General features: G+C 29.7%; 1 protein-coding gene across 5 annotated transcripts in view; it reads left to right on the top strand.

Moving 5' to 3' along the window:
• Nucleotides 1-21480, top strand: part of LOC142322087 (low-density lipoprotein receptor-like) — an 871174-nt gene that overhangs the window by 506073 nt on the left and 343621 nt on the right. The window lies entirely within an intron of this gene.

Here is a 21480-nt window from a genome sequence, read left to right as displayed (position 1 = left end):
CGTTTTATTTTATTTTACATTACGGTGCTGTATAACAAAATTTTCTGTATAATAACATTTTCTATAAAAGAAGCAAAATAAATGTGATGTCGTAGCCAGCTTTATTAAAACTTTATTTTTTATTCTCTTTAATATTAATTAATAAAACTATAGTAAACTCTTTTGTTTTTTTGTTAATTTCACGTTATTTTGATATGGTTAGTAGTAATTTTCTGTTGTAGGGTGATAATCTTAGGAAATTTAATATTAACACGGTTTTGCGGAGGCACTAATCTGCCTAATGATCTCTCATAATCTGTATACGTACTTCTTTTATTAATTACTTCTTTTTTTTCTTTATAGACCGTTTATTTTAATAGGTTTCTTTTCTGAAATTATATCCTACCTAAATAGAAATATAGGGCAATATATAATGGAGACGGTTTTCTCAGATCCGTTACGGTAAGCTGGTTCAATTGAAATGGACCAACCCACCGGGTTGGTCTAGTGGTGAATGTGTCTCCGCAAATCAGCTGATTTCAAAGTTCCAACGTTCCAATCCTAATAAATTCAGTTACTTTTATACGGATTTGAATAATAGATAGTGGATACCGGTGTTCTTTGGTGGTTGGATTTCAATTAACCACACATCTCCGAATTGGTCGACCATTCACTTACACTCATACATATCATCCTCTGAAGTAATACCTGAAGGTGATTCCCGGAGGAAAAAAGTTAAAATTGATCAGCTTGGTGTATAAGATGGGCATCTGAATGGTTGTTGCGTGTTTGAATTCGTAAACATTTATTTTTTTAAGAATATGTCGTATGACATTTCAATATAACTTTATATTACTATTATTGCTTTAATGGTTTTGTTTTTGAATGAGATTATTTATGTCTAATTTAAAAAAAAAAAAAAAGTATTTTTTTTTTCATTCTTTTTGTTTCTGTTTATTTTTAATACTAAAAAAATATTCTTATTACTTTTTTTTACGGCTGTCTATTTTCTACGTACCAAAACTTTCTTGGGAGCTTAAATTGTTAGTAGTTTCAATTCAAATTTTGCTATTTAACATGAGCGACTGCTGACTACTTTTATGTATAGATTTTTTCACCGTCTTTATTCAGAGTGTTTACAATTGTCGCATTTGGTGATTGATAAATAATTAATTAATGTATTACATAATTAATGATTGATTTTAATTTAAGCATTAATCAAATTACGTTTGATATATGAATTAAAACTTTTAGGTTTGTAGCGATATAGTAGTAAAAATCATCACAAGTCAAGTTGCTTAACTGCGCTGATTTAAGAATTCGAAGCTTCTGATATACAAATCTTGATAAATATAAATTACTTTTATACGGATTTTAATACTAGACAAGAGGATAACGGTATATGCTGGTGATTAGGGTACTATTAACTACACATCTCAGGAACGGTCGGTCCTAGTCTGAACATGACTACATCTCACTTACATGTTATATATATTATTCTTATCACATTGGGGTGTGAGACTGCTTATTGTTTTAAAATTGAACAGTTTGCAACTTAAATATTAGGAATAGAAAATAAATTATAGCAGAATGTAACCCTTTCATCTAAAAGCTACGGGTTTGAATCCTTTATCAGGATTAGAATTTTTTACGATAAAACTTCATTTATGTTCACATAAAAGCTTCAATTCTGCTTAATAATTTAATAAATGCATGTATAAAACATTAAATCCTTACTGTAAATTTTGCCCTGTGAAGTAATTCCATTCTAGAAGAGATTGTAGATAATCAGTTTGATTTTTTTAGTTCAAAGAAAAAAATATAAAATTTTGAAATGATATCAAATGCGTAGACTAATAAGACACTAAATAGGCCATGCTTTTTATTGTAAAATACATTTATTTTTTGTAATTTCTCTGACAAATAAGTACTGACAGGAGACATTGCTTATAAAGAAGAAAAACAATTCAGCTTTAAATATCTTAGATTGAAATATTTACAAGAGGACTTTTCCACGTCGCAATATTTTTGACTAATATAGTTTTTTATTCCCACAAATGATGGGCTCTATAAAAAAATTAATACAATAAAAAATTGAAGATCATGAAATTTTTAATAATATTTTTTTAATTGAACGCTGTCTTTAACTACAATTCATTAGAATCTTATTTTTGTAATTTACTTGCCGATTTGGTTCCTTTTTTTTATAAAAGATGAACAGTGAAAAAGTAAGCAGATTTAACTTTAAACAAAGAACTCTGTTTACTTAAACCAAAAAATAATTTTTGCAAAATATATTTTAGGTTAGGATGTTAGAGTGATATGAATTAAAATCAATCAAAAAAACTGAATCAAGTTTCTTAGATGAAAAAAGTTTTTGAAATTTTGACACTGTATTTTCAAAGAATAATAATAAAATAAGAACTGGTATTTAAAAAAAGGTTTGGTAATTCTTCTAGTAAATTATATAAATTTTAAATTTATCATTTTTTACTGTAATGAACTAAGAATTACATATAAAATTATCTGTAGCAGGAACCATAGAAATCCAAATTATTCATATTATTAAATACCTCAAATGAAATTAATCTTCCACAGTCGCTTTCTCTTTCCTTCTGTCACTATCTTTGTCTATATTTTACGCACACATTTCCTCCGACTATATACGTATTTTGTGTTTTGCGCGTGCGTGTTTATAAATTTCTGTCTGTTTGGTAGTTGCTTTAATAGCTGAAAGCTATTCGGTTTGTTGTCTGCTGTCGTGGTGAGGTCTGATACATATCTTCCTCAATATATATGTCTAAAGGCCTTTATATACAAGTCTCTCTTAGCGGTTCTTGTACGGTATATACAAAGATCCTTTACATGTACATTTAGCGCGACAAATAAAGGAAATACCATAACTGTAATGTTAATTATGATGATTTAAAGTCTGAAATTCGTAATTTTCATTTTCCTCCTTCGTCTCTACAAACATTATTATACATCTTTAATCATATTAATTACGTTACGCGTAAAATACATTTTTGCCTATATTTGTATGAAATTTATTTAAAAAATAGATAAAGTTGCTTTATAATTTGTTTTAATTTTAATATTTATTCTTCACATTAAGTACGAAATAATTAATAATACAATATCTATACAGTACATATTGTATAACGTATAAACGTAATTTTTTATAAAATTTGGATCTTAACCACTGATCATTGAATATTTTAAAATAAACTTAATAATTAATTTTTTGCTGAATTTCTTTATCTATAATAATTAATTGAATTTTTTTTTTTATTTAAATTTATTTTTCGTATTTTCCCTTTAAATTCATAAGGTTAAGATAAAACTTATATTGTCTTTTATTATACAGTCTTTTGGAAATCTAAATCAGATGCTCTCCTCTTCAGAAGTACAATTTTAAATTAACGTAAATTAAATAATTCTTTCATTTAAAATTAATGAAACTTTCATCTATAATCGTAATTAAAGTTTTAATTTCATTTAAATTCAGTTAAAATTCTTTTGTTAGATTGTTAATTTCTTAGTTTTATTACTGTTTCCTAATGTATTCTCATCATCATTATTTGCATTAATTATATAATAGCTTTTCGTAAATGTTTCTACAGTGGTTTAAAGAATTCTCTTTTTTAGAAAATTAAGCATGTTTTTGAAAATTATGTTGTAACAATAATTGATAATAAGAGGTATAAATATATAATTATATACAGCACACAGAAGAATGCAAATACAGTAGGTATTCAGGTTTCATTATGGAAAAACAATAGCTTTATGAAGTCACAATAAGGATGAGATAAAAACTATAATTAAGAAGAAACTGTAATTAAGATTTAATGCAATTAAGACATACAATTAAATGCAATCACTTACGTTCTACAATTACCGGCTTCAGAATTTACACATTCCTGTAGTCTTGTTTCTATACTGAAGCACACTTTGACATAGAGGTTTTTATTATTATCATTTTCTTGACATGCTTCTCGTATGAATTGATTCATGTCACAACAGTGCGTGGTTTTCTTGCAAATCTTTGCTAAGACCCTTTTTAGGGTCTTAGCAGAGAAAATGTCAATGGAAAAGTCCATTGGGGTAAGATCTGGTGATCGTGGTGGCCATTAAAGTGGCCCTCGTCGATTATCGACCTATTGGGTAATTCGTTGTCAAGCAACCCGCGCATAATTAAAGCATAATGGGGAGGAGCTCCACCTTACTGGAAATAGAACTCCTCATTATCCTGCTGTAGCCGTAATTGTGGAATACCAGTCTCCCTTAGCATGTTAAGATAAACGTCGTGGGTAACAGCTGTATGGAATTAAAAGGCTCAAGGACTCTTTTCACGTGAAAGGCACGCCCAAACTGTAACCCAGGTTGATTCAGTTGTTTTTCAATCATTACATGGGGGTTATCTGTTGAGTAATACATACAGTTATGCTTGTTAACTGTGCTTGACAATTTAAAATTCGCTTCGTCAGCCCAACAAATGTTTCAAATGATGCCATCACCTTGTCTTTATTGATTCAAAAGTATCTCGCAGAATTGTAAACGGCAATCGGGATTATCCTTTATTAATCCATAAAGTAATCTTGGCCGATATATTTGGAAACCTAAACATTGCATTAGATGACCCAGAGATCTACGGGAAATGTCTAACTCAACAGAAGCTCTCTTTTTGGATTTCTTTGGGCTTTAAGTAAATGCACGAGCAACTAACATTTCATTTTCTTGGATAATAACATTGACTGATCGGCCAATCTTTGGCATATTACAGATGGACCAGTTCTATCAAATTTTTACGCAATCTGTAAATTATCTACTTGGTGGGCGTGTAATTCTGCACATTTCTATCGAATCGTTTCAGCATTCTCTATCTTCCAGTGTTGTTTGATTATCCAGTTACGTTGGACGTTGCTTAAATTACCAGCTGTGATTTAAACAATGAAAACAACAGTATCAGAACCCACAAGTATCAGAACAAAAGAATAGAACAATAACAGATTTAATATATGTTAATATTATAGTACAGTAGAACACAGTAACTATATACCTACTTTTGCACCCCTCTGTATAGTCTATCCGTCTAATTTTTCGGGAAACGTACAAACATATTTTTCTCAGAGGTTAAAATCTCATGAGCCGATTTGGTTTTGGTCTTAATTCAGACTTATGCTTTATAACATTTTTAAAAAAGTCGGAAGCGAACATGTTTTTTTTTGTTCAGAAACAGTTCTACAATTTTATCTTGATGGTATGTTATTTTAGTTATAAAAACAAACAATTTTTATAGTTGATGTTTTATCGTGAAGGATATATATGGAACTAAAATTCTAGTCGTTATTATAATTCTATCAACAAATTTATTGAATGAGTCGACATATTTATTGTACAACGAGGGGAATTAAAAAACCCACGATACGGAGTGACACTCCAGACCGGTTATGAGTGTAGAGGAGTCAGGAATACATTATTACATAAACAAAGTTTTAAAAGCCAGATGTACACAGTATCACTAACAGGATTGAAAAAAGTTTCATTTTTTTAACTTTTGTTAAATAAAATATTTTCTCTAACTGTACATTATTTTTCCCTCGGCATATGAAATTAGGGTTTCTTCATGTAAATTTTCTCTACATCAGTTCGAATTTGTTTATTATCATTATAAATTTAGTGTAAAATTAATTACCCGTTATTACTAACAGGTTACTAACGATTTTTTTTACGATTTTTGGTTGCAATCATTCATTCATCAATTTTTATTCTTAATTTTGAAAAAAAATTGAAATTTATTTTGAGAATTTAAAAAAAGATGTTCTTATAATATAGGTTAACAAAATATGACGATTTCGATGTTCTAAATAACAGTCATATTTTAAATACCAGTCGATATTCTAAGTAGCGACTCGGTCTTTCATTTGGAAGTTCCGAAATCCCGATCAGACATGGCATTTTCACACGCTAAAGAAATTGTAATTTCTTACTTTTCAATCGCTTTGGCTTTAATTTACGTCAGAGTAATCTGATAAGTATTTAAAATCGTCACTAAAGAACTGTACTGAAATTTTATCGAATATTTTATAATTTTATTAATTTTTTCGAATATTTTCTTAAATAAGATCATATCTTTGGCACTGTCGTAACTTTGATTTATTAGGCGATCGCACTGATAAATAAACAGTGTTTTAAATTTATTTCTTCTTATATATTTTCAAATGTATTAATTTAACAGATTACCTGTAATATCTTTTCAGTAATTATTAATATAAAAAAGTTGATATCAATGTCGTTATACTATCCTTTATTATTATTATTATCTTAATATTATCCTGTATTATTATAGTATGTAATATTATCTTATTCGATTATTCGCTCTAATATGTCTAATGTTCCCTTTAATGTATTTGAAGTCCATTCTCACGTGTTCTATTGTATATTTTTTGTAATTTTATTGTCTTTACTGTTTACATTTTTTTTTAAGTAAAAGAAACCAATAAATGGTATTATATAAGTGATGTCTAAAGTAATTTCAATCCGTTCATTTGTTGTGTAGTTTAAATAAAACCTTTCTTTTCATTAGGGAATTATAAATTATTAGTAGAACTGGAGTATGATCTGAGCATAAAGTATCTTTGAATTGGACAACATTGTACCTCTCAGAAATTTCAGTGCTGACAAAAATCTAAAAAATCTGGAATCTTGTTATCACTGTGGGACAGTATTTCAGCTCATTAGTTGAGAGTGTTTTAACTGTTTTCGCAAGTGATGTCGTGTTTCCTGATCAAGGATCTAATTTAACATTTCTTTTTTTATTTGTGCTCAGCTAAAAAAATTGTTTGATAAATATAAATGTTAGGTTTTCCATTAGTTTATATTGTAAAAATAGTCATTTTACCTTACAGATTTACATAATGCTAACTAGTTACATTCATTTAATTAGTCAGAATTATCATCGAATTTAAGTAATTTAGTACATGTAGCTATAAAAACAAATTAACAGCTCTTTGACAAAAATCAATATTACATTTGATGAATGCTTCTGCAAAAATGTCCTATATCTCTTTACAAAATAAGTGTAATAAAGAGATAAGACAAGCTCGTAGCTTGTACTGTTATAAAATTATTATTAAACATAATAATTTATAACAGTACTTATATGTACGTTTTTGAAAAAATACACAAATGGCGTAATAATAATAGCAGATCCTGGAATGAATGAATTTTGAAACGCCCAGAGCACTTTCTATTGTTAACTTAAAATTCATGCACATTCAAGACGATGCTAAGGGTTATAAAGGTGCTATAATCGTTGTAGCTGTGGAGTTGTAATACATGCGATGAGTTACAAGCAGATATGTAATGACTTTTTTTTATTGTTTACGGTAAAGAACCTTTTGATATTGATCTAGTTCATCATTGTATAATTTTTTCATTTTTGTTAAAAAGGAACGAAAAATCCTAATGCATTTTATTTATAAATCATTATAACGTTATATTTTTTTCGAATTTGTGTTACAAAAAAAGTGACAAATTTAAAAAAAAATAAACTATGCTGTATTCACTTAACTTATAGAGTGAAGAATAAGCAAACGTTGCGTTTCTGTGAATTAGTTCGTCATGATTCTGCTGAGTCATGTCTCGTGTATCAGTACCGATTCACAACGCGGCCATATCTGTATACAACATTATAATAATTTACTCATAATCACTATTTATTTAGTCATATAGTAGTCATGTAGTTAAACGTTTATGTAATGTTATATCTTCTCAGTTTTATTAAAACCCTTCATTTTTTTTTTGTTACTTATTTATTAACAATTATGTTTTTTAAAGTTAATATAATGCAATTTAAGTTTACTGGAACGTGAGTGAAGTATATCCTTAGATTTGTGTCTGTACGACTTGAGTTATACCAATATTTAACATCTTATCTAATACTGATCCACCTGATAATAGTATACGATTATTGATATCCCTTCCGAAAAAAAATCTCGAAAAAACTGGTCGTGCGTAAAACACATCATTTTAAACGCTTACAAAAGTGAATTACAGAGTAATACAATGGCGTTGACTTTGGATGTCATTAATAAATGTTAACGTAAGTGAAAGTTGCGCTGCTTCACTGTACAATGTGATTCGAGAGAATAAATCTACTGATTAATTACGGTCTCCTAAGAAAATAAGACCTTGCAGGAAGAAGAAAAAGTTGACGATGTAAATGTAAATTGATAACGATATATCAGTTTTCCAAAGAACAGCTTTTTGAATTCTTTCAGTTGTTGAACAGCTGTGAATTCGTCAAAAGAAGCCTTTCTGTGAGGCTTATCAACCGGTAATAAGATTCCATCGGATAAAGCTAGGCGTTTCATAATTGCGCATATTGGCACTGGTACCGATTTTGTCAATGGGGGTCTCTGGATTTTTTAATCTAAATCTACAGAACTACAATAACAGGATGAACGACACGTCTTTTGGGAAATGGTTTAGCGATTTCTTACATCTTCTGAAAGATAATTGGGTTATTTTCTTAGACAACGCCCCTTATCAATCATGTAAAAAGGAAAAATTCCGGCCGTGTCTTGGAAAAACAATGATATCAAAATGTGGCATAGTTCAAAAGAGTAATTTTTGAAGAGGATGAACTCAAGTTCCAATTATTGTAAAGGATTTTGCATATTAAAAGCAATTTTAATATTTATAAAATTGACGAGTTAGCAAGATCCAGTGGTAAAACTGTGCTTCGATGACCTCCATATCATTGCGAACTCAACCCAATTGAGATAATTTGGGGACAATTCAAAATATACGTTATATTAAAAGTAATACTTTTAAAATATATGATGTTAAAAATTTGTGCTTAAAAGCCATCGATAAAACGGACCAGAAGAAATGGAAAACTGTACAAAATATGTAACGGATACTGTTGAATCAAATTATTGGGGCAGTCGGTTTTTTGGGACGGTTCTTTAAAGAACAAAAACAAAACGATATTTTGTATTGATAAGTACTTTTTTATTCGGTCCATAATGCTGTTTATTCTAGCCAATATCCGATGTATATTTCTTATTAAAAATGAATACAGTCCAGTGGTGAAAACAAACTTTGTTGTTCTGAGAATTATGCAGCTAGATAATGGTACGGAATAGTGGCAGTAAATGTTCCGACAGATAACCTGCTGTAATGACGCTTCAGCCATTAATCATAACAAACATAATCAGTTCAACGTTAACCATAGTAACAAATATAATTATAACAAAGAAGTTTGTCGTTGCACATGACATCACCCGCAATGTGATCGATGTTTAACAAATCCATTCTAAATTATGTTTCTGCGAATTTCAGTCATACCCGCTAAAAGCACTTTGCAGTTTGTGGTTAGTTGTCAGTTGTTTTTCGTATCGTGTACATTGAACGTTCGTACTTCCATGGGTCTCTTTAGTTATTTTATTTCACGAGTGTGAATAACTTAATTTCACCAAAAAGGGTTTACTGTAACACTTTTTTGTTACTATCCGATTGTTTTCTTTTCTGTAGTCATAGTTTTTGATTTTCTTTACTTTCAGTTGTTTCACACACGTTAGTAATAAAAACACAAGTATTAAAAACCTTCATTTTTATGCATCGGCCTACAACGCATTATGTGTAATGCTGTATCAACGTCTTTAAACTGTGTCAGTTTTTATTGTTAATCTACCTGCTGACAGTTAATTAAAATTGTTAAAAATACCGCGTAACGATGTGACATTGAGTGAACGAATAAAGCTTCTCTTGACAAAATAAAAACGTATCCACGTAACTTAAGCCAGCGTAAACTATCGGAACTAACAGGTGTACCAAAAATTATGATAGCGCGTATTGTGCTTTAAGAAGATAAAATACGCCAAGAATGGGCTGTAAAAGATCAAGGAACATCTCAGAAAAGAAATCGTGTTGTAAAGGACCCACTTGTTGAGGAATTAATTGTTCGCAAGTGTAACTTCGCAAGGTGTTAATGTCAGTGGTCCAATGCGTAGACAGAAGGCAGAATATTTTGCTAAAAAGTTTAGTTATAACGAATTTAAAGCAACGGATGTCTGGTTATCTCGTTGGAAAACGTAAAATCAGATAAGATACAAGAAGGCTCATGTTGAAAAATTGAGTGCTGATACAGAAAATACAGCTTCTTGGAAATCTATCAGATTCCCTAAAATGCTCCAGAAGTTTTCTTCCGACAACATTTACGGTGCTGTATTATCATGCTATACTGAATGGGTCCTTTTGCTACAAACATGAATTGTTGTCTGAATCCAAAAAAAATCTATGGACCGTATTACCGTACTTTGTTGTGCTAATACGTCGGGTAGTGACAAACGAAAACTCGTCGTAATTGGGAAGGCTACCAAGCCTCGTTGTTTGAAGTGGCTTATAATGGACAGTTTGCTGGTACATTACGTTTCTAATAAAAATGAGTGAATGACGAGTGCGATCTTTTAAGAATGGCTTAGCGATTGGGATGTTGAGTTGCAGAAAAAAATTAAGAAAAATCATACTATTGACTGACAGTTATGCTACTCATCCGCTACCAAATAGTTTGAAAAACATTACAATTGAATTTTTACCGCCATGCAACGAGCCTCATCCAATCATTGAACATGGGAATTCTGAAAAATATGAAGTCTATTTACCGATGTAAGTTGGTGAACCACATTATTCTAGAAATAGAAGAAAATTTACTGAATTAGGCTCTATAGCTAGAGAGAGACGTACACAATAAGTGCAGGATTCAACTTGTTGCAAGCAATTCAGTTCGTAGCTGACAGCTGGGGAGAAGTAAGTAAAACGACAATAGAGAATTAATTTGCTCATTGTGGTTTTTCTAACACAGAAGAAGAACCAGAAAATATACAGGAACATGATGAAAATTATCATCATAATATACAGCAAGTTGAAAATTATCAAGAATGCGTGCAGATTGACGAAAACATTGAATGCGTACAAAATGAAGAGTGTGACATCGGTATTGTAGAAAACTTCCAGCCCACATGTAGCACAACAGATTAAATAATAAGCCAGTAACGATGAAGATGAACCAGAAATACAAGTTACTACTCAAGATGTAAAAAACCTTATTGTCGGACTTTAACGGGTTTTACGCAGGAAGGAAGTGAAGGAGTCCTCAAATGAAGTTGAAAATCTGCAAATTTTGTTGACGTATGTCATTAAAACGAAAACGGCAGTGCAGGTTAGATGAATTTTTTCAAAGAAAATAATCAGATGAAACTTTTATTTTGAGATCTAAAGGAACTATAAAATAACGATCGGTCATTTCCTTTGAGTTAGATTCTTTACTACATGTAGCCTACATAAACAGTACAGAACATATTTTTAACAGTAGGTTACATGAAAAGATATTTTGAACTTATTTAACTGATTTAGAATTCGGTTTTCACGTTAAATTTACGCGTTTGTAGTATGTTTATGTCGGTAGAACTTGCGCGTAGAATTCGTGTGTATGTTATGTTTAATGCAATATAGAGTATCGTATACACTACAATTTACGAATTCGTTTATTAGGGCCAGCCGTTTAATTGAGTCAAAATGGCACCGGTCCTGTTGCCCAGTAAACCGGAATCGATTGAATTATAAATAACAAAATTGAACTTTTCATTGTATCTACACTGACAGCGCTACGGATTATTCGCAATCAGCTGAGGAAAACTGAATTGAATTTATTATCATAAAAATTTAAACTAAAATATTTGCTAGTTTTTTCTATTAGTGGACAACTAACGATTTCATAACTCAAGGAAACTATGTAATAATAAACAATTTTAATAAATAAAATATATATATATATTTTATTTATTTATTTTAAAATAAATTAAATAAAATATCATGGGTTATCAGCTGTGCTGAGCAAGGTAAGAAACATTTATCGATCATTTAACATGTCTTAATTTATTTAAATTTAAACTGTATGTATAATTTTTGTAAAATAATAGCGCATAGTTACTGAATATTAACGTCCCGTTGCTTCTTTTATACGCATCAGGATTTACAGGTGATGCTTTGATCGGCTGCCTGAACAATCGTTCGTACAGTGTTTTCTTGAACTGCCTACTTGACTAGGTAATGTTTTACCCTTCTCTGGGTAATTAGATGGTGTTTTTAAATGTAAGCTATTTCATTTGAACTACAATCAGTAGTCAGAATTTAAGATACGTTTAATTGGAAATACACCCAAGCATTCATTGATAATGGTATATGATATATTTAAAATCAGAGATTGAAATCAAATCGTTATTTATAGCGAACTAGGATGTAGAATTAAATCGTGTTCTTTAAATAGCAACAAATAATATCGCCGTGTATTTTATATTTTTCTTTATTTAAAACTTGAGTGCAACTCTTCTTGCATATCACAACCAAATGCAGGCGGTTTTAACATCAATGTTAATAGCATTAAAATAATCCAGTTGCAAGATATTAACTTGTTTATTGAGAATTATTAATCGTGTTGAGCTTAAGTTACCGAAAACGTACTGCGTTTAGTATTATTTCCCTTCAGTACTGAGTATAGATATGCAGCATAATAATGTTGCATAAAAGTTAAAATGTTGCATTTGGTTAAAAAAATTTAACAGATTTTTTAAAGGAACAGAATGTAGTAAAATTTTAAGCCTGCCTTTCATCCGAAGGTCCCGGGTTCAAATCCCGGTTAGGCACGGCATTTGCACACGCTACAAATCATCCATCTCATCCTCTGAAGCAATACCTAACGTGGTACCGGAGGTACCACGTAGCACAAAAAAAAAATAAAAGTAAGGTAAGTTTTTTATCTCGCTAATACAGTCGATTGAGAATGAAACAATAATGTTAATATGAAGAAAGGAATTTTTAGACGTTCGTTCAAACCTAAAAATTAAGAAACAGTTTCGTATGACTACCATAAATTTTATCATTAAATAAAACAGATTAAATAATCCCGTGCCGTTTCTTTTTTTGCACACGCACACGCGCGCACACACACACAAATGTATAATTTATTTAGTGATCAACCTTTTTTTTTGTTTAACTTTATTGATCTTTAATCAATTCAATTTTTCTAATTTAGTCAACTACTGAAGTGTTACTAAAAGAGTTTTTTTTTTAATTTTAAGCAAATGAGATTAGATGAATATTCATGTCAGTTACCCTTGATTCAGTTTAAATTTATATTTTTCCTTCAGTATGTACGAGTATATTTTTAATCAAATTTTTATTATTTAATCAAGTTTTAAATAACTCCAAACTGCAATATGATTTTTTAAAATTGTGAGAATCTCTTAGTGATTTTAAAAAATTATATTGACAATAGGATGATAAAAACCGTAATGTAGATTCCTCAGCACTACCCAAAATGCTTTCTATTTTCATAATAGAAACTATTTTCATATTTTCTCGGAAACGTATGTCCAATAAGGTTGTGTTCTCGGACCAAATCCATTATTCTCTTGTAAATGTCAACGTTCTTTGAAATTACACATAGTTGTTTAGGACCAATGAGCCTTACACAGTAGTCAGTTTTAGCAACATCCGTTTCTACATTATTAGATCGTAAAGCCACATTACATCAGTAATGCCGTAGAGAATAATCGACGGCAGCTTGATGTTCTTTTGGTATGGTAGCTTCCTCCAACGCAAGGTCTCCGAAACAATTAAACAAAGGAAAATCATCAGCGACATCATTTAGAGTTCGTGACACCTTCGGCGTTCGCAGCATCGGCGCAATCTGCCTCGGTAGAGAAGGTGACTGTGAATCCATAACATCAGCGTCGGTATCGCTCTCTATGATATTATCTAGGCATTGTTTAAAGAAAATTTTATCATAATATTATCTCTCAATTTTCGACTAGACAATTTTCTAGGATCCCTGTTCGAACAGATTATAGATTACGCTTTCTATTAGATAGTAAATAAGATCCACCAGACGTCGTCTCATTGTCGTCATTGGGAACAGCTGGTAGCTGCTGATCGATATTTACACTTTTTATTACGCTATAGGTTAATCCAATTGAACTGATTAAAAAAGAAGGTTTTGGCAAATAAATAAGAATTAATATTTATAATATATTACCCTTCAAAAAGCGATACATAGTAATCCTCAAACTGTGTACACTATCCCTTATTGCGTAAAAATTCAAATTAACCAGAAGCATTAGATAAACACAACTTCACGCTATGAAAATAACTGTTATTTGAAGTTACATAACAATAGTTATGACTGCATTTTTTATAACTGTTTTTTTATTTATTAAATATAATTATCGTGTTTTTTATGTCGTTATTATAAAACTTTCTTGTAAATAGTTAATAAGACACAATAAAGTAAGAAAATGGTTTAATTTGGACAATTGTCCTCCAATGATCCCTACAATAGTAAGAACGTAATATTATACCAATATGAAGTTTCTTTGTGTTGTATATTTCAAAATATTAGCTGATGGTATAAAAGGTTCTATAATAAAGGTTATATATATATATATATATATATATATATATATATATATATAAAATTAATTTATTTAACTTTAAGGAGAATCTTTATTAGGTGGTTAAATATACACGTGTATATATGTAAATACTCTATACTCCTCATTTATCAACAACAACATAAACATTTTAATGTATTAAATATTATAAAAATCGATTCTAAGTCATTTTATTTGTAATTATCCCAAATAGTGGCTGGGCCTATTTTTTTTTATTTTATTAAGTAATACGATTAAACTTAATTAAGGTTATTTTATAAGAACTATAATTATATAATAATTTTAAAATTACTGTCTAATTTTTTTATTTTAAAGCAGTTATGCCTAAGTTTATAATTTCAGGAATTTTCCTTGTTCTGCTAAAAATTTCATTTTATGTGTATCGATCATGTAATCACTAGAAATTATTTTACTGAATGCTTAGTTTTTAATTAAGATGAACCCTTCAAAAACGTTTGTGTTTTCTCAAAGGAATAGTTTTGTATATTTGTTTGAATGGTTTGTCTTTACTGGTTAAAAGTTGTTTCTGTTTGAAGTTGAACTTCTAAACAAATGTTAACCACTTTAGATATAAGGTTACTAGTTATAATTCAAATTCCAGAGTAATCATATATTATTAGTTATTAAGTGCTAGTATGATATTATAATTAATAATTATAAAATATATCTTTAGATAGCTTTTATAAGATGAGATTTTATAAATTTAGTTTTAATTATTAGTTTATAAATTTGTAACTGCTATTTGAATGTTTACTTTGATAGGTTAGTCGTCCTTGTATAAGAGAATTTTATAAATTATGCACACAAAACACACACACTCAATATATATATTATATATATATATATATATATATATATATATATATATATATATATAAAGTTCATATATATTATATGAAATCGATAGAGTTGTAATTTTAAAACTTATCCCGCGAAGAAGAATGATTCAGTTTCATAGAGAAAGTTTTGTAATACGAGTAGTAAACATTTGTAACTTAAATGAAATATGTAATTTTAACACAACTAGATCAATATTACTTATTTTAACTTAAAATTTCTCTTATATGTGAGAAGTAATTTGTCTACAATGGCTCAAAATAAGATATTTATTCAAAGAAAACTTGAAATATTTATCCCAAAATATGTTAAAAAATAATTAAAATAATAACTCTTATTATTTTTTATTAAACTAATCACTCTGCTTGAGTTCTTTTCCACTAGAATACAAGTGACGTGGGTGGGGGAGTTCTTAATGCTCTAGCCCATCTGTTTATTCATCGATTGAAGACATTAGTCCCCCTGTATTATACTGCAATCCTATTGATATTTACTTCGAATATTGCGTTTAATACGCATAAACGGTATTGTTGTTGCTTCTGCTTTCCCTTAGAATTGTCAAACTAGAAGGCACGGTCTTATATTATAATAAAAGTTTATTACTTAAGAGATTTATTTTTTGTTCATTTTGATCTCGTTATTAAAATCATATTGTTTCAAAACAGATTGTGAATCTGATTACAAATCAGAAGTAAGTCTTATGGATCGATAAGTCAATATTTTTTAATTAAGATACAATATAATTAAATAAACCCATTCATCAGTGAACATCTATAAAACAGTGATTAAAAAGTATTTTTAAATTTAATTGGATTTAAAGAATGATTTTAATTTCAAAGTAAGGTCATTGTAAATTATGAATTAGTAAAGTTTAATTATTATTAACTAACTATTCGTTTCTAAAAAATTAATCACATTCTATTGAAAGACCCTCATTAAATGTAGTAACTAATAGAATTCGTATATTTTTGTTCCAAGTAAAAGAAAATAATTTTTTAGTTAACAGTAATTATTTTACATTAATACAATAAAATTTCTAGCAATCTGCTTGGATGCAGTAAAGTTCTGATCAGGTTTCTTTATTCGTTTTGAAATAATTGGCTTTCACGGCAATCTTTTCATTAATGCTTAACTATGCCTTTTTGTAGGTCGTTTTGAAAAATAAAATATTTTGTTAAAATCGTTTTCTTTTCATCATGTGGGTATCGTTGTCCTTAAATAATTATTACCGCATTATTAATTAAAGTTTGAAGCACAAAGAATGTAATAAGTTATTACTTATTTCATATCTTATCTAAACAGTAGTAAACATTTTTTTAATTGAGATTTTATTGTTTCTTATTAAACTGTAAACCCGACTACAATAGTCTTAACCAGACCGGCTGGACATTCCAAACGCAGAGCCCTTAATTAAATTACTACGACTTAAATAAATCGATAACAGACAATTCATCGTCTGTAAATAAAACAGACGGAGTTTTTTTACTGGACTTTAATCTATGTAAAAGAGCATCAAAGAGTTTTCCTAATAACAATTACTCATCGGTGATTATGCAACCAACACACACTTGAATGATGAGCCTAGCCTTATTTTCAATATGACAGAATTAAAAAGCGAAATGAAATTTCAAACGTTCCCGATTTTCATCTTTTTATTTGAAAGCAAATCTAGTTTTCAAGAATATTATTTTCTTTCCAGAGAGAATTTTTTTTATTATTTTACATTTCGTTTTATCTTTCCTATACTGGGGAATTTTTGTTGATTCATGTTAAAAACTAATTACGACGAATCGAATACCTGGTGTTTTTTTATTGAATTTTTTTGATAATTTTATATAACAAAAGAATTCATTTTATGTTATTACATTTGCAATAGCTCTGTTTTTTTGTGTTTTTTTAAAAAATAATTCTAACTGAGCAGTCTGTTAATAAAAATATTTTTAAAAAGTAATAATAAAATATTGTATTATTTATTCCACCAAAATTAACTTAAAAATAATAAAACTAACTTAAAAAAAAAACTATTAAATAAAAAAGTAATTCTATTCAATTGTTCTTTAAATTTCTACTTTTACTGGCGCCATATTAATGTGCCTAACGTATTGCCTACTAACACTTGATTTTAGATTGATGGCAAAAAGTGCAAACTGAAGAAAAATTGAATTAATTACTTACTTTTTTAGTAGATTTTTTGAAATAAAATGTTTTTTTAAGTTTATTTATTTAAAATTTTTTAATTTTATTTAAAATATGGGTAACAATTCAAAAAACCTCGCTGTTACAAGAAGAAAAAAACCGTTGCAATAAACACAGAATATGAGAAACCAGCATCTTGATATAAGTAGTAAAAGAAATGAATATAAATGATTAAGTTAATACAAGTGTTAATATAACTATAAATAAGTTAACAATACCAGAGCATGACTGTCTCGTGTACAAGAATAATTATAATTTATACCTTAAATTTCCTTACTAATTTATTCTTTATTTGTACGTAAAAAGGCTTTTAATTTTAAAATTATAGTAATTTAGCTAATTTTATTAGAGTTCAGCTTAATGCTATTTCGCTATAACAACCAAATTAATCCTAAATCCAAAGTTAGTTTCTGAATGCAGATTTAAATTCTGTTGGCCGTTTAAAATCTTAGTTTTGCAGTTGTTAATATCAGAAAATATTAGTGTTGATATCTGTTTATTGATGTTCAGCTCATTTTTGTATATGTGTTGAGAGTAATAGCGTCAAGTAAGCGAAACAAGAATAAGCTGTAAGTCTAAATTGTAATTTTAAAACTTATCCCACGAAGAAGAGTGATTTTTTTTTCATAAAAAGTTTTGTAATACGAGTAGTAAACGTATGTAACTGAAATGTAAACATATATAACTTAAATGAAATATATAATTTTAACACAGCTAGTAGATCAATATTAATTATTTGAACTAAAAATTTCTCTTATACGTGGGAAGTAATTTGTCTACAATGACTTGAAATAAGATATTTTTCCAAAGAAAACTTGAAACATATATTTCAAAATACATTAAAAAATAAAGTAATACCTATTATATTTTATTAAACGTAAATAGTAATTATTATGCTTTGAGTTCTTCTCCACTAGACAAAAAGTGACGTGGTTGTGGGAGTGCTTAATGCTCTAGCCCAGTGATTCCCAAACTGTGCGTCAAGGCGCCACGGGGAGCCGCGACCTCTTCACAGGGGCGCTGCAAAATATTGTAAAAGCTTCATAATTAATTGAACCAAGACATTTATATTTAGCCTAACTAAACAAAAAAAAAAATGAATAGCGAAAAATATCTAAATTTTGTTTGTGTGTTTTATTTTTACTTGACTCTGTATAAAAGTAAAGTCGACAGCACAGAATATTCTAGCGAGCCGGCAACGCTGCGCCTTTTCGATCGCGTCATATGATCGCGATAGACAGATCGAGGTGCGTAGACCCTTCGCGACAGATTTGGACTGTTATGGAAAATCTTGGGGAAAGCATACAGACCGATTTTTGAACAGTAATAAACGTAATAGTGCAGATAAAGAAAGTGTATCTTCAACCAGTGACGCGATTGTGAAAAACGAAAATATCGTAAATATGATGACGGTTAGAGTTTGGTTTTACATCATCCGAAATTAATGGTGAGAGGAGACCACAATATATATTGTGTATGAAAGTTTTGGCAGCAAAGTGTATGCTTACAAGTAAATTGAAGCGCCATTTAGAAGCTAATAACCACAGAATTGTTGGCAAACCTCGTGATTTTTTTGCTAGGAAGCTAAAAAAACTAAAACAAGAAAAAAATACATTTTTTAAGACTGCATCAATACCAAACAACGCATTGCTAGCATCTTAGAAGGTAGCTTACAGAATTGCGAAACGCAAGAAGCCTTACACCGTCGCATAAGATCTTATTCTACCAGCTGGTGTAGATATGGTGAACATCATGGTTGGTGACCTGCTTGAAAGCTGCTTTTAAAAGTGCCTTTGTTCAATAACAGAATTAATTGGAGAATACAACATATGGCAGAGAATACCAACGATGAGTTAATAGAAAATATTAAAGGAGTGGAATTGGGATTACAGCTAGATGAGACTACGGATAATAATAAGGATGCTCATTTGATATGCTATGTACGATTTATAGATGGTAATAATATTAAAGAAGACCTTTTATTTTGTAAAAATACCATTGCAGGAGCGAAAGCTCAGGACCTGTTCGAGATTCTTGACACATTCATATCTGAAATAATTTGAATTGGCCTAAGTGCGTTCCTGTCTGTAGTGATGGAGCTCGCTCCATTTCTGGTTGCTATGGAGGATTACAGGCACTTATTCGAAGCAAATCACCAAATGCACTGTGGACCCATTGCATTATTCATAGAGAACCGCTTGCGTCAAAGCATCTCAGTCGTTCACTTAATCAGGTGTTCGAATGCGTGGTGAATATGGTAAATTTTATAAAATATCCTTTGAAAGCAAGGTTTTTTAAAAACTGTATGAGGATATGGGAGCTGAACACTCGTCTTTATTGTACTGTAGCAGTGCACGATGGCCCTCTCGTGGTAATGTTTTATCACGTACCTTTGAATTGCAACAAGAAAATTTTATTTTCCTTAAAGAGGAAGGATAAAAACATGCAGAAGATTTTGCTGATGCCGATTTTTTAATAAAACTGGAATGTTTATGCGACATTTCTGAAAAGCTGAATTCCCTTAATCTGTCTCCACAGGGAAAAACATGCACCTTTTGAAGCCAACTGAAAAAATATCACCTTTTATAAAAGAAACTCAAACTATGGAGAAGAAAATTGAATGAAGATGCAGGTAATGATTGTTTTTTAATATTGCAGCAATTTTTGACGTCAAATGAACCTGATCTATTTCATGATATAAAAACCATGTTTGAATGGCACCTATCACAGCTAATTATCTGGTTTGAGAAATACTTTCAGAATGAAAATTTCGATAGGTTTGCGTAGATTGAAGATCCATTTAACACTAGTGCTCCGTCTGAATTTACTTCCGCGGAAGAAGAGAATCTTATCGAGTTATCTTGCGATAACAGTTTGAAAGCAAAATTTGGCAGCATGGAATTAACAAAATTTTGGATTTCAATAAATGATGAATATTCCCTTCTAAGTGATAAGCTTCAGCGGATTTTAATTCCATTTTTGACGTGGTATTTGTGCAAAGCTGGGTTTTCGGCGGTCGCTGAAATAAAAAGCAAGTATTGAGAAAAATTCAACGTTGAAAAGGAAATGAGGTTGACTGTGTCCAGTTTAATTCCTAGATTTGAGAAAATGTGCAGTGATTTGCAGGCTCGTCCATCATATTAATTATTAATTTAATGTTAAGAAAGTAAAAAAAAAAGTTAAATAATGAAGATACACGAGTTTTATTTATATTTATCTCTTATTTACGAGTAGTGATACTTTTACTTAGGGTAGGGTGCCACGGAAAAAGTTTAATTGAAAAAGAATGCAGCGACTCGGACAAGTTTGGGAACCGCCCATTTGTTTGTTCATCGACTGAAGACATTAATTAGTGTTCAGGATTGGTGGCCAGGTGATAAAGCCACTGTTGACGTCCGCTGAGAATGATGAATTATATCTAAAATTATGCAATTCTCACGGTAGATCTGTTAACACTTGTTTTTGTTACATATAAATATGGAAATACTGGAGAAATTCTTCACGATCAATTAAAACTAAATCTAGAGTTAGCTTCATTTAAAAAAAAAGTAATAATTTTTAGCGGACCCATCAAGTGTCAACCAAAAAAATTGGAAAATGCAGAAGATTACATAATTCATTACATGAAAATATTTTTTTAGGAATTTATTATTCCTCGAGAATAAGATCATCATTTCTATTTCTCATTTTAATGATTTGTTAAAAGTTTTAGCGTAATTATGGAAAAGATATTTAATTTACACGAAATTCATGTTCAGAGTGATACCGCAAAAACATAAATTTTTAATTTGTATTTCTTTAACGAATTGTGTGACAACAGATGGTTCACGTTTCGACATTTTATTTGTGATCACTATTCCATTTTTAGAAAAAATTTACCACGACACCACCTTTAATAGAAGAAAAAAATATTACCACCGTGCAGAATAGAAAAAAAGTATTACTGAAATCG

This window comes from Lycorma delicatula, chromosome 3, assembly GCF_047948215.1.
Source record: "Lycorma delicatula isolate Av1 chromosome 3, ASM4794821v1, whole genome shotgun sequence".
Lineage (NCBI taxonomy): Eukaryota > Metazoa > Arthropoda > Insecta > Hemiptera > Fulgoridae > Lycorma > Lycorma delicatula.
This window is presented reverse-complemented; position numbering and strand designations above follow the sequence as displayed.